Here is an 11,654-nt window from a genome sequence, read left to right as displayed (position 1 = left end):
TAAATCCAATGTGAAGTAAAAAGACAGGTGTGATGTTTCTGTATTCATGCAATAGCTGTTTCACTATGCAAACATCACGGATCAGTTATGTTTCCCTCAGCACCTCCATAGCACAATGCGGAATGACAAGAATACAGGTAACCATCACAATCACTGCACCTGGGACTTGGTGTCGGATTATCTTTGATTGAAAAGAGAATTGGTTCTGCCATTCTCTCAGCTCTTTTTTAAATGTAGATTTTATCTGGCAAATTTCCTCATTTCACTTCCTTCCTCCCTGGAGCGTCACAATCTTTGGTGATCAGTTTGGCATAAATGCCTAGACAAACATATAGACCAGGGGTGGCCAACCTGAGCCTGAGAAGGAGCCTGAATTTACCAATGTACATTGCCAAAGAGCCACAGTAATACGTCAGCAGCTCCCCATCAGCTTCCCAGCACCTCCTGCTTGCCGGCAGCCCCCACCAATCAGCGCCTATTCCTCCCTCCCCCCGCCCATTGCAATCAGCTGTTTCACGTGCGCAGGAGGCTCTGTGGGGGTGGGGGAGGAGCGAGGGCATGGCAGGCTCAGAGGAAGGGGTAGGGGCCTTGGGGGAAGGGGTGGAGTGGGGATAGGGCTCAGGGCAGGGGGGTTGAGCAGGGGGTTGAGCAGTGAGCACCCACCGGCCCATTGGAAGTTAGCATCTATAGCTCCAGCCCCGGAATCCGTGCCTAGGCAAGGAGCCGCATATTAACCTCTGAAGAGCCGCATGCGGCTCTGGAGCCACAGGTTGGCCCCCCCTGATATAGACAGACACACAGATGATAAGATCACATGTTCTAAAAGTTAATCTGTGGTCTGAATTTCCTCAGTGCTAATGTATCACAGAATCATTGGAAGTAGCGACTGGACCTTTTTTTGAAAGGACCGGTGAGGTTTTCTGGTCCCTTCCCTGCAATCAGTGCTTACTTTGTAATGAAAGAGGTGCCAGGGCTTGCCTCAAGCAGTTAGGTTGGGGCTCAAGCAATTTTTTTTACATTCATAACTGATGCAGCAAGCCCAGAGGTGCTGGGGCTATGAACTGCCAAGCCTAGAGGTACTGGGCCCGGCTCAGCCCTGGCATAAGTTAAGCACTGTCTGCAGTCAGGAGTTGTCCTTGCAGTGTGAATTTTTTGGCTGTGTCTGCATATTGCTGAACATGCCAGCTTGTACGTGGACTGCTTTTTTTCCTTCTTTCAACAGGTTTACCATGCATGTGTGTGAGCTGGGAGTATTCTCGAAGTATTGCGTTACCATCACCAACTTTTCAGTTTTGCGGGGGACTGGAGAAGACGGTCTTTGAACTCAAACAATGGTCAACCAGAGAGGTCACTGTTGAGCAAGGTAGTTTCCTTGTTTTCCTGGTCCTGGTCTACACAGCCAAGTTTTGCTAGCATAGCTATGTCAGCTCGGGCTGTGAACAAAACCCACATCCCGTAGCCGACAGAGCTACGCCGGTAAATCCCTGGTGTAGATGCAACTATACTGACGCAAGAGCTTCTGTAGATAATGTATTTTGGGGAGATAGTATAGCCATTCTGCAGGCTTACTCTGAGTCTAAACTAGGAGGCTTTGACAGCCAACGCTCTGTAGCGTAGACAAATTCTAAAGGTTACGCATTTTGCTTCTGCCATACTCACAGCCCCAGCTGCTTCCCACTTGCCAATGCAGCAAACTCCTAAAAAGCAATTGAAGCAAATGGCCATTTAGCAAAACAAAGGGTCCTCATGCTGGATCAATTACCCACACATTTATATGTGATTTATGAATCACAGCCACTTTTTCCATGACAGAAGCACAAAACAATCAGGCTAAAAAATGTTCAGATTTTATTTGGGACTTTTATGACTGAAAAGTTCCCAAATCAATACTTTCTATGTTCTGCAAAATAAATAGTTCTCCCCAGCTGAGATCTTGTGGCTCTCATTTTTCAGCACCAAGACATATATGTTTTCAATCCTGGAGCCTAGCTATAAAGTGGATTAATAATGGAAACCTGTTAAGCTCTCCAGCACAGTAGTGGTGTGGCGATCACATTAATTTGCAGTCCTTGAACATTAGCAGATAAGAACTGCAAGTCCTGTTAGTGCTACAATAGTATTGACACAAAGAACGTGTTTATTCTCTGCTGCTGTATTGCAGGACAAGGTGGAACCAGGAACAGTAACCGCAGGGCCAAATTTCTTTGGCCTCACAAGGGCACCTGTGCTGCACAGACAGCATTTTATTATTTTATTTTGCTGGGTTGGAAATGATGTTGCCTCTCGGAGTCTGAGTCACAGGCCCAGAGGGAGACACGAAGGAAGAAGCCCATTTCAGATTGTTATATTGGGGCCCTCTGGAAAATCAAAGAGGCTTCGGATCTGGGCAAAGGTTCTTTGTTTTCCAAATTCATTGTTTAGTCAGATGCTGAGCGAGACAATTTGAGCAAAATGTCTAGATGCCATTTTTTCCTGGGTGTGCATTAGGCACAGTTCTTCCCTCATATTTGCATGCACAAAACCCTCCTTTGCTTCAATGCAAGTTCCGCAGGTGTATCCAAGAGCGAAATTGGGGCCATTAAAATTACGAATGGGCAGTGGGTCCTTTTGCTCTTCTCAGTGACATGGATCCATTTCTAAAGCAATGGCGGAAATGTTCTGACGCTGGCGCTGTTGACTTGAACTTGAAGTGATGTCAAACCGAGTCCGAGCTCTGTGGTTCCCAAGCAGCACTGGAACCCATTTCTCCATGTAACTGGTCAGGCCCAATGCAAGAGGGAACAAAAGCAAAACTAACAGTCAATAGGCGAGCCCTGGTCAGAACTAGCCCTTGTGAAAATGAGCTCAGGAGCGGATGTAAGAGTTGCAAACTCATTTGCAACCACTTTAGGGGGACTTTTATACAATGCCTGCATCAAGTGTATTGGGTTGAGGAAAGCCGAGTAGACTGGAAGATGTGAAGGAACAATCTCACTGAGACAGCTGGCTCCTGTTCAGTAGTGAGTCTGTAATAAGCTGTGCTTCCCTGCCCTCTCCTGGATAGAATATGTCAGATCTAGTCACATGTGTTTAGCTTCCTTTGCAGGCAGTTGGGGGAATTGATCCTCTTTGCAGACTGGGAAGAGGCCAGTGGATTTGGAAACAAAGTTTACTGGACTGAGCAGCCATGACTGCCGTGCGTCCATCCTGCATTGCCAGCGCCGGCTTGGTATTAACTAGGAAACTGATTTTCCTGGCTGGACTTCCCAAGAAAGAGCTGCCTGCGTGGCTGTTCTTTGTGGATTCACATTAAAGTGAGGAACGGTAAGGATAACTCCAGAGGTTGGCAAATGGGGTACAGAGTGTCTTGCCTCACCACCAATGCAATTCCAGCCCAAGATGCAAAAAACGTTGGTCCAGTTTACGTGGCCACATCAGGTCAAAAAACAGCATTGCAACTGACACTAATTAGCCCCAGTCTCTGTGGAGAGGCCAAACACTGGATGGACAAGGAAATTGAACTCCTCTCTCACCTGGAGATCTGACCTCTCCTGGCCAGGGTTGAAGCAGAATTGGAAGCTGTGCTGAATCTCTTAGGAGGGTCACCTAAATAGGAGGAATGGGCCTGAATTGCAAAGTCTTGAACTTCCCCAGAATTCAGGATGTTCAGATCTGAGGCTTTGGCTTCAGAGCCTCCTCTAACAGACAGAGAACTTTGGTCTTCAGGACTTTTAACCCACAGGGGAATCAATTCACTGAAAACAACTGAATAGCTCAGGGGGACTGATTTTATACTTTATTGGATTCATTTCTTGTTATTATTACTGCAATTCCTCTTAGAATTAATGTGGTTTATTTCATCGTTACTTTTTTGAGCACCAAGCATGCAAAGTGACACTGGCACTGCTTTGTGAATAGTGTTTTTAGTAAACTGCTGCTAACATGGTAATGGGAGCAAAAGACCACAGTCCCTTAGTCTGCCTGTTGGTGGGTCTCTGGAAAATCCATTTGAGTGACTAGAGCAGTAACTGAAATGTTCTATGCAGTGTGGTTGTAGCCTTGTTGGTCCCAGGATATTAGAGACGAGGTGGGTGAGGCAATGTCTTTTATTGGACCAACTTCTGTGTAAGCTCAAAAGTTTCTCTCTTTCACCAATCAAAGTCGGTCTAGTAATGGATATGTTGTTCAGTACCAAAGACAAGCAAGAGCCAAATCCTTCACCTTGTGGATGGGCAATGGGCAAGTACTCTATCATGATTCTCTCCTCAACATTGTGTGAAGATGTAGCACTTGGAGGGAGATAGAAAGCATAGCCGGTAGAACATCAACTGTGCAGATTCACTGGCCAACCTCCCTGCCATGGACAGAAGGGTAGGGCAGGAGCCACGGACAATGGTTCTCTCCAGGAAAACCACAGGAGCCATTGGTTCTCCCCAACTTCAGAGGAGTGGTCCTTTGCTACTCCAAGCCCTGCACAAACCCTATTTACGAAGCTTTGTGCAGGGGTCAGGATTTGGGGGACAGCTCTACCCCTGTTTCTCACCAACCCCTTGAAAGTCAAAAGTCACACAACCAATTTCAGACTATATTGCATATCACTGTTGCATGCCCACTGACTTATTTTGACGGCAGGCTACCGGCTCTCCACCTGGCTGATGATGATGATGCCATTAAACAGTTGGGCACATTGGGCATATGCCAATGATGGCCAACCCCTTCCTTCATGGATTTCTCCAGAAAGCAAGAACCGCTTTTCTGGCTGGCAGTTCTTTGTGGATTCATGTTCATGTGAGTAATGGACTGAATAACTTCTGATCAAACATCTTATCAAAGCAACAACATTATACACAGCAATTTCCAGCTGCCTTTGAAAAAGAAAGAAGAATCCTGCTTCATTGCTGGGGTTAAAAAAATGTTTCTGCTCACCACAGAAATAAAATTAAATGAATGATGAGCTATAACTTTAATGAGACTAATGCCCTTGCTTGTTTCTTAAAGTTAATTCTTCATATACATTTTTTCTGCTCTGTTTTATATCTGTCCAGACTCCGTGCTCCTGGGGATTAATTATGCACTCAGCAGTCATTCTGAAGCCCAGTTTTAGTATTTGGCAAGACCAATTCTTCCAGACTAGCTTGCAAAATAATAACGTGTTTCAGAACAGCACCACTGGCTGGAGTTTCTGCCCAATTTTCTTCATTTTGGATAGTCTTTTACTGAGCTGCTATTGAGAGGTGATTGACGGTCACAGAGTGTATATTCTCAGTAGAATATTTTTTAAAAAATCCCAGGAGATATTTTTATTCAAAAATACATTGTGATGTAATCTTGTATTCTCCCCTCCATCCCCCCGAGCACCACCCTTACTAGCCTTTAGTCGCAACTGAGTCAATCCACAAGGTACAGAGTCAGACCATCTGGATCCATTCTTGCCCAAAGGTCAGTGGTGTTCACATCCAGTGTTTTCTAGTCCATTATTAGATTTACCATGGAGTTCGAGGTTCAGATAGTTATTGGTTCAACTCAGAATTTGAGGGTGTTCTGATCAGAGAGGTTGTTTTGGGACAAGTTCTGATTTATGATGAACGTCATGAACCACGAATAAGCAATTTTCTTTGCTGTACTGACCCCATGGGCAAAAATTCTACCTTTGATGGCATTCTTGTAGCGCCTCTGTAGTCAGTGGGACTCCACAGATGTAACTGAGAGCTGAATTCTCCAGGAGACATTACTAGAGAGGGAGTGGCTATGGTCCAGGGATCAGAGAATGTGGCTGGGAGTAAAGCATTATCATTTCCATTCCCAGATTCCGTTCCCCCTATTTCTGTTTTAATTTATTGTGTAATCTTGGCCAAGCCACTTCACTTCTCCACGCCTCAGTTTCCCCCATCTGTAAACTGATTATAAACTAATTTGGAATAAAGTATTCTTATTCCAGAATAGGTGCTTCCACACAGAGCTAATCAGGAATAGTTACCGGTAATCTGTTTTAAATTCACACCTTACCTTATTCTGGATACATTTTCATGTGTAGACAAGCCCACAGAAATACCAACACAATTGGTACTAATCAGCAATCTTCCTAGCAGTCTCAGCATAGTGCCCATTATAGGGATATAAGGGACAGATGCAAAGTCTGGATCTCAATCCAAATTTCCTGTGTTCACACTGGTCAGTTCTGAGGATTTGGCTCAGTTCTGTTTCCAGTTACATATTTTTTTACCTGTGTTTTTACCTGTTTTAACACTAAACTGTTAAAACTGATTCTTTAAAACACAAAACATTAGTAGATTTGCTTTACGCTCTTCTGTGGGTGCCCTTTTTGCACTTCTCTTACCTTGGACAATGAAAACAGACTAAACATTTTCATTTTTGTTTCTAATCAACTTCTAGTCAGTTTATCCTTCTGATTCTTATGTACTACCACAGTGCTGCCATGCTCAGAGTACACGGACTGCTGGGGAATGTTTATATCTGTTTAAAGAAAAATAAGCTTTCCATAGAAAGTTTAGCTTTTAGAAACTTTCTGATTGGTTGGAGGATTTGTAAAGGCTGGTTTTTACAGTTTCTAAATTTGAGACCCAGATTTGACCTGTCAGTGTCCTTGTAAGAAGTAGTTGTGAAACAGTTGGGCATTCTGGGTGCCAATATGCAAATGAGAAACACCAAGCTTCTGTTTCTATATCCAGAACTGTCAAAATGCAGCGTGGACTAGAGTAGACAAATATGCAGCTGACTGTGGGACAGAATCAGAAGCAGTGTTATTATCGGTAGTGGGCTAGAATCAGCCCTGCTTTATACCTGGGCTTGGCAGGTGTAAAGCAGGGGATGGCATGGCTGTGAGAGGCCAGCAGGGGAGGGCACTGTTTGAGGTGCTGGTAAGGCTAATGTGGTCCATTGATGGACTGATTCATTGCATCCACTTCGCATCACATATTGGCAGGGCTCCTGGTTAGCTACAGCTCCTGCCCGGGCACCATTTCTCAGTGACAGAAACACCAGCTCTCCTCTGCTTGGTCAGGAGATGTCTCTCCACTGATGTCAGAAAGTGTCCCTTTCTTCCCTGTGCCACCAGGGATGAATCTTCCCTCTAGGAAACAGAGACTTTTGACTGTTGCCTCATTTTTATCAAAACTTTTCACAACCATTGCTTGTAACATTATCCTCTTTCTTTGTCACTATGAACCTCAGCAGAGTTTAACCAGCAGTGACTGTTTTGAGCTGGTCATTAGGTGACAATAGAATTTTTCTCCTCATACTGCTCACAAGGAGATGAGTCTAGAGTCTATCTCCAGGGGCGTACTAGCCCTGGTGATTTACGGCTCACCATCACTCAAGCCATTTGCTGCCCTTCCATGATCGTCACAGTAGCCCGGGGCACAGTCTCACCCCCAACCCCAGAAAAGGCAGTAATATCTCTGGATTTTTATATCAGCTGCTGCCCCAGCCGCAGCTGTCCAGGCTGCAGCCAGATTATGTTCCTTTTAAAGAGCAATTTCCCATCCACTTTCAATCACAGGTTTCATGACCTCTGGAGCAGCTGGAATTTGCAGGAGATGGCCAATCGTGTAAGCAGATATCCTTCCACTCACAAAGCAACATGAGCTAACCCCGCTGCCATTTGGTAACCTATTAATTGTGCTGGCTGGATCAAACTGTCATGGGCCGATTTCTGTTGTGCAGCAGCAGCAGCCATCATCCGGCCCAGAGACCTTAGCTCTGCCAGTGTTGAAATGATGTACATTGTTGCAAGCTTTGACATCATTCTGGCAGGATCAAGCTCAGCCATTTGTCCAAATCGGGGATTGCACACAGTGCCCTGGAGAGCTCAGATATTGTGCCAAGAGGGGATGTTAAAAGAAAGTTCACTGGAGAAGCAGGTTCAGGGAGAACCTGGACAATGTCTGGTGGCATCTCTTACACAGTGGGAGACATATCTGGCCACCACATCTGCTAATATATTGACTCTCACTAGCTGGAGAGGACAGGTGTGACTTTGACCATTTGCACCATGAAAAAAATAAAATATTAATAATTCATATGTACATAGTGTCTGCCTTGCCAAAGCTAACCCAAGTGCTTTACCGAAAAAAAAAATAGTAATACAGATTAAGGGCCCAGTCCTGCAAAATCATGAGCATCTACAATGTCCATTGACTTCAGCAAGAGGTAAAGGCACTCCAGTACCCCTCTGGAGGTGCTCAGCACCTTGCCCGCTCAGCCCTTTAATGAACAGAAATATTTGAGCTTAAGACAGCAAATAAAGCCAAAACCAAGACACTGTGCCAAAGACTCTCTTGAATTAAGAACTTTTTAACACCTGCAGTAAATGGAGAACTTTGTGCTCATCCTTAGACGTAAATGGAAGGCGCAGTCTTGGGGTACAGGGACAAAGTCCCCACTTGCCCCAGGGAAGACAGTTTGCTGGAGCCAGGAAGAGGACCAGCTGTGTAACCTCTTTGAGGCAGGGACCATCTTTTTGTTGTGTGTGTGTGTGTGTACCGTGGCTAGTGCAATGGAATACTGGTCCATCACTAGGGCTCCTAGGCACTACGGTAACACAAATAATAATAATTCAAATGCCTTGACAATGGACCAATTTATAGACACTCAGCTGGACTCAGACTTGCAGATCAGCAAAAGGAGGCCAAAGATACTGTGAGGGGCTATGGAAACTGCCACAGAGCTTGAATCTTTCCTTGCAGCAGAGCACCAGAAGAGGAAGCAGCTGCAGTAAGGAAAATTGAAGTTGATTGTCATGAGCCCTCCAAGCACAGCACTGTGTCTAATACGTATGATAAGAGGGGGGGTTCGAATCTGGTTTGTGACATTTTTGAATGATTAGAAAAAGTGTTAAATTTGGTTTATAAAACAAGGGAAATTGGCAATAATACAAAAATTAAGGAAGCAGTTCAGTTAAATGCTGATGCTTTGAAAAAAAATGGCCATAAAAAGACTGTTATAAATTTAAGGCAAGCCAGGACAGAGCACCACAGTGTCTAGTGAAAGCCCCTCTCCCAGTTTGGGAAAATGGGGATGGGGCACCAGATGAAGGGGTACAGCTTGGAGGTACAAGGATTAGCCCCACTTTTTCTTTTCTTTAAGGTCTAGACAGTTAAAAAACAATAATGGGAGTCTGCCTATTAAGTGTGCAACAGGATCTGTGAAATGCATGGGAACCGTGGACACTGGCTCCAACAGAACAGCTATTAAACCAGACATGCTACAAAGGCTGGGGAATAGGGGATCCAAAAGTGAACCACCTAGTTAGTTGTAAAAGGGAGAAGTGCACTCCTCAAATTTTGGGGAAAATGGATTTGAAAACTAGACCTCTGGAATTTAAGCAAGAAGTCTGGAGAGCTGATAGAGTGGATGAGTTAATAATTGCTTTGGGTTTCATTATAGTTAATAATGTACTATATGATGTGTAATACATGTCAGGAATGGGAGTCACTGGGTCCAGGCCAGGAGGATCAGGGTTACTCATACTTGAAGGGTCAGAAAGGCGCAGAGCCTGGAATTGTATTGAGACAAGAGAGATATGGGGAAGGTTCTGGTTGCGATGGAAGGAAGAAGAGGACGGAACATGGAGAAGCAGAGGAGAGAAGAAAACCATGGAAGACTTAGATGAAGCATCCAAATCAAACCTGTCACACACACCCCAAGCAAGGGGACAAGAGAAAGGAGTCTACAGCTAGGTAGAGACATTGATCTCTTCCAGTTTGGCAAGTCCTATGTGCCTCTAGTCCAGTACCTTGCCTCCAGGAGTGGTTGAATTTGGATGCTTTAGGGGAAAATCTTTGTTGGCATCCCAGTTCCAGGCACAGTACAACACTTACGGGTGTTTTGTTCCTGTTGGTATAGCTACAGAACTGTAGTGGGGCAGACATTCTATTTATAAGCATATCTGATGTCAGCGAAATTGTTTCTATAGATTGTACATCAAGTACACAAGAACATACTCTGGCTGAGGGGAATGAATTAGCACAGGTTATAGAAGCAGTGTCTTCTTAATTCAATACATCTGGTTAAGGACAGCAGCTGGCCCTCTGCCCAGCCTTCTCACAAGCTCTCTGAAAGCCAAGCAGATCACTTTACTAACAACAATGTGAGAAGGAAGGTTTGAAAATACTGTTTTTAAAGGGCCTGATTTATTAACCGGAGAATTCTAAACAGGACCTTGAAAAAAGGTCCAAAGCTCTATTTATAGAGGTCTTACGATGCTCTTTCAAATATATAATTTGCATAATATATTAATGAAACATCTAAACGGTTAACGCTCCCTGTGAAACGATTACATGAGTTAGCCAGAACACAGATTTTTAGCAAAAAGTGCCTGAGAACAGACAAAAGATGACGTGTTATTCCAACGAATGTTCTAGCTTGCACCTGTTCTTTTTAATGATTCTGAGTCTGGTTTTGTCTGGAGACAGAATTCCTTAGACGGCTATTCTGATTTCTGTTGCTCCTTGGAAACGTTTCCTTTGTTTAAAAGAAGTGAAACATTGTTGTGTATTGTTATTTGCTGTAGCTGTGCACACAGCCCACACGTATCTTACCCGTGAGGTGGCAGCAGCCATCTTAAGTCTGGGTTCTCTATTAAAAGAAAAATAATAATGGAAGAGTTTTCTTGCTGACCTGCAACTGGCATTCCTTTAATTATCTGAGAGTCTATTTGTCATCCCCCTCACCAATACCCTCCTCACAAGACCTTTTGATAGCTGGATGTTTAAATTACATACAGATTTACAATTTATGAACCACTGAAATGTGAATAAATAAGCCCTTCCAGTCTGCCAAGTCTCAACCCCTGCCTTAAATTCCCCACTTACGGAAAATTTCCCCAGATATTAAGCAGCATTCAAGTCTTGTAATTACAGGTATATGAGCCACCTAACCGTTTAGGGGAAAGCAGCAAACAGCTCTTGTAGCAATTATTCCTCTTATCTCTGAGCAGGGCATTGACCCACTGCGCAAACCGCAGGTAGGAAAACCACAGGGAAAGCAACCTTAAATGTAATATTTACTTAAGAGGAGACATTTCACTGGAAAACAAGCTACAACATCTGCTGACATCTTGGTACATAGAATTACGTGTATTCAAGCAGATGTTGGCCTGGATAGATTAAGGGATTAGGCATGGGATGTGAAGCTTTTTGAGCAGTCCCTAGTTGGGGGTAATGAATAGGTAATGAATGAAAGCTCTTACCATTTGACACCTGTTGGGTGGCCCATCTGAAGTGAGTTAGCAGTGTCAGTGCATTTCCTACTAAGTGGGATTCCATTGCAACTAAATAGCTACTGAAGTTGGTGGGAAACCTGCATACAAGACCCTGCTCCACAGTATAGACTTCAATGGGCAAGTCACTTGACCTCTTTGCACCTCAGTTTCCCCATCAGTGTCAAATGCAGATAACTGTACTGGGATAAGTCATAGGGGTGTTGTAGGATGAAATAGTGAGGTGTTCAGATATTACAGTAATAGTAGCCATTTAAATTAGATAGATAGATCAAATGTATTCATGCCATTGGGATGGGATACCCAGTGGAAACTGCATGGATGTGTATGGGGGCATGTTGGCTACTGCACCCCACTGGCTGCTGTAAACAGTTATTTCCCATTGGCTACATTCTACATGTGTGTCACTCCCATTGAAATTCATGGGAATTCCATG

Source organism: Lepidochelys kempii, chromosome 7, assembly GCF_965140285.1.
Source record: "Lepidochelys kempii isolate rLepKem1 chromosome 7, rLepKem1.hap1, whole genome shotgun sequence".
NCBI lineage: Eukaryota > Metazoa > Chordata > Testudines > Cheloniidae > Lepidochelys > Lepidochelys kempii.
Note: the sequence above shows the minus strand (reverse complement) of the source record.